At 34.7% G+C, this 3,207-nt stretch overlaps 1 long non-coding RNA gene across 1 annotated transcript; it reads left to right on the top strand.

Moving 5' to 3' along the window:
* The first annotated feature begins 528 nt into the window (after positions 1-528).
* LOC129315122 (uncharacterized) lies at positions 529-2,573 on the top strand. Its single transcript, XR_008594387.1, has 3 exons — positions 529-909; positions 1,484-1,572; positions 2,396-2,573. It is a non-coding gene; the product is annotated as an uncharacterized LOC129315122 (long non-coding RNA).
* The last annotated feature ends 634 nt before the right edge of the window (positions 2,574-3,207 follow it).

Below are 3,207 nucleotides of genomic sequence, written 5' to 3'. Positions count from 1 at the left end.
CTCCCACCATCATGAGAGTTGATTACCTTTATTTTCTTTTATCATTTGTGTAATCTTTAATATGTAAAACCATGCCTATAAATAGGGCATGTAATTTGTATTGAAGGACACAATAATCCATAAGAAATTCTATTATTCTCTTGTCTCTATTTCTTCTCTCAATATCTTTATTTTCTAGTTGCTTAATTTTATAACATGTTATCAGCACAAGAGCTGTGGTAATCTACAGGTTTTGTAGCAAGGTTTCTCAATGCAAAGTAATTTTTATGTTCATATATGATTTGATCTATTTTCTAACCATCTGATCTTTTTAAACTTGTTTAATCTTGAATATCATTTAACTCTTATCATATTTTTGTTATAATATCTATATATATCGAATCTTTAGAAACTTGAGTTTGTGGCTCTTGACATTACTGAGAAAAATTATCTATCTTGGATACTAGATGCGAAAATCCATCTAGATTTCAATGGTCTTGGAGACACAGTTAAGGATTGTAACATCCTAAAAATTTTAAGACTCAAATTTATTTAAAAAAATAAATAAAAATAAAATAAAATATCTATAATTAAATTAAAATTTAGAATAATTTGATAGAGGTCCAGAGTTTGAATTTTACTAAGCAAAAGTTTAGTTTTATTTGATTTTTAACTATGGGAAAAATTACCAAAGTTGACCCGGGCTTTTGTGCAATAATAAAAAATGTTGGGCCATTTCTTGTAATTTTCCCCAAACTTTTAAATCAGCTTTTATAAGATGAAAAACCAGACCAGAACGCAGAAAAGAAAACAAGGAAAGAAAGGAAACACGTGAGAGAGAGAGAGAGAGGAAGAAGGAAGGAGAAAGAGAGGGAGTTAGGCTCGGATCTAGGAGTCTTTGTGACCGTTGCGAGCTCGGCTACACGATAGGTAAACTCCCTACTTCAATCCTCTTCTCTTTCTCTTGATTTTCTTCAATTTTTAGAAGAGGAGATTTTTGGATTTTGATTCCAAAGGCTTTATTCTTGTAAGCTTTTGTTTCTTTGGATCCTAGGGAGCATGTTTTGAGTTTCTATATAGTGATCTAATATTTTGAGTGGATAATTAGATGAAAAGAGGTGTTTTGGACACAAAATAAATCCTGAGAAATTGGGTTTTTGCTCTTCAATGGTTTAAGCCTATTGATTTAGTTATAATTTTGCTATTTGAGCCCAATAAGATTTAAATTAAGGTTTGGTTTTCATTATAAGGGCTAATGGTGAAAGTTGGTGGCACTAAGTAAAGGTTTTTAATTGATTAAAAAAAATTATATAAATTGAAAATTAGCCTAGTGATGGCTAATAAATGGTTTTGGTGGTTAAGTGATACTATGTGAATGGTTGGTTTAATATATGGACCATTAGGGTGGATTATGACTCATTGACCTAAGTTGTGTGGTATAAGTTATAGTCTTCATTAATACTATTTGTCATGATAAGTGATGTGGATCACTTATATGTTGTAGAAAATTGTTGGTGGAACTTATTGAGAAGTAAGGAACAAGCCGAGCCCTATTTTGTACAAGGGGAACCCTTTTAGTACCAAAGGGTTGAGGTAACAGGGGAATTTATATTTCTTATTACTTTGTTTTAGCTATTTTTGAATAAATATTACTAGTTATCATGCATTACATGTTTTAAAAGATTAAATGTGCTTTATAAGGGGTTATGGGGTACTACTTTGATTACAGTGCAAATATGTTTTCTAATTGTTTAATAACAATGTTTTTATGGAAATGAGATTTATAAATATTATACTACTTTAGAGTGTTGAATGGTCAATACTCAGGAAAGGTAGACAAGAGTAAAAGGCATGATCTCGGTGGGAGTTCACCAATGAGAAGGTGTGGATTTTTGATATTCTATGGCACACTGTCAGTACTCAGTGTTGTCTTACGTATTGTGGGCTCAGTGCACTAAAGTGATTAGTGTATTGAGTGTTCGACACCTCTCAGTGGGGGAGGGAATCCGACATATGAAGTGTGAGGTTGAGTGCCTAGGCCAAGGTAGCCCTCACATGGAGAGTAAGTCGGGCTGGCTCTGGGAGGGAGTTAGCTTTGACTGCTCAGGATTCACGTCGAAGGGGCATAGGCGGTTCGGTGGATTAGATCATGCCTTAGATTATGTTTTGTGCCTGTGGAGGTACAAGTAGGTATAAGGTTTACCTGCGAGTTAAAGAGTGCCAGGGGGCATTCTGTTGGTCATGAAAGGCCATACCGGCCTAGGTCATGCATTCATGCATTTTAAATGGCTAAATTATATACTATGTTGAATTTATTATTCATTTATTTGATTATGGCTTACTTTGTAATAATCAATATAGATTTCACTGTTACTGAGACTGTGGTTGTCTCACCCCTTTCTTTTCAATATTCTAGGTCCAGGCGAAGGATCCAGTGGTGGACGGGGAAAAGAGCAAAGCTAGGGGTTTGCTTGTGATTTGTAAAGAACTGCAACCCCTTTCTTTTGAGCAAATATATTGTAATGTATTTAAGATTAGGGTGCCAGTAGGATATGATTATGTGTGTGTGTGTGTGAATATGTGTGGATTGTGTGCTTGTGTATGAATTTTTATCTGTTTGCAGACTTGTGGCTAGGAAACTTGGTTATGGTGTGTGGTTTTGATGGATTTACTTAGTAGACCAAGTTTCTATTACAAGCAGATCTTTATTTTGATATATATGTGATTTTATAAGCAAATGCAAAGTGGTTGCATTGCAAATGGTGTGCTATGGGAAAACATACAGCTTGGATAGAGAGAGTGGGTGCGTGGGCCCCACAAGGAGCTCTGAGCCAAGTGAAAATGTTTAGCATATGTATTTATATAAATACATGGTATTTGGATTGATTTGTGACCACTCTTGTATGATTTGTATATTTTGGGGGTTTAGGATCCATTTTAGGAAATGGCACCCGGGTGGTCAAATTTTGATATATGGGGGTTTTCCATCATTTGAATGTTCTATCAAGTGTTTTTAATCTTATTTGACGTGTCCAAAGTGTTTCCACAGGTTTGTGACCATTAGGATGGGATTTGGACAATTTTGAAAATGGTTTTTACCAAAAAGCTGCACTTTTGCATCCGGATGTCCAAATCTTAATCCGACCGTTGGATTTCTCTAAAATTTGGGTCACAAGTAAAACCTTTTATAAGCTTCGTGTGGGCTTTGGAATCACATCGATCGGATAT

This window comes from Prosopis cineraria, unplaced genomic scaffold (assembly GCF_029017545.1).
Source record: "Prosopis cineraria cultivar Desert tree isolate PC_DT_omini unplaced genomic scaffold, ASM2901754v1 PC7, whole genome shotgun sequence".
Taxonomy (NCBI): Eukaryota; Viridiplantae; Streptophyta; class Magnoliopsida; order Fabales; family Fabaceae; genus Prosopis; species Prosopis cineraria.
The sequence above is the reverse complement of the archived record's forward strand: the minus strand, read 5'-3'. Positions and strand labels throughout refer to the sequence as shown.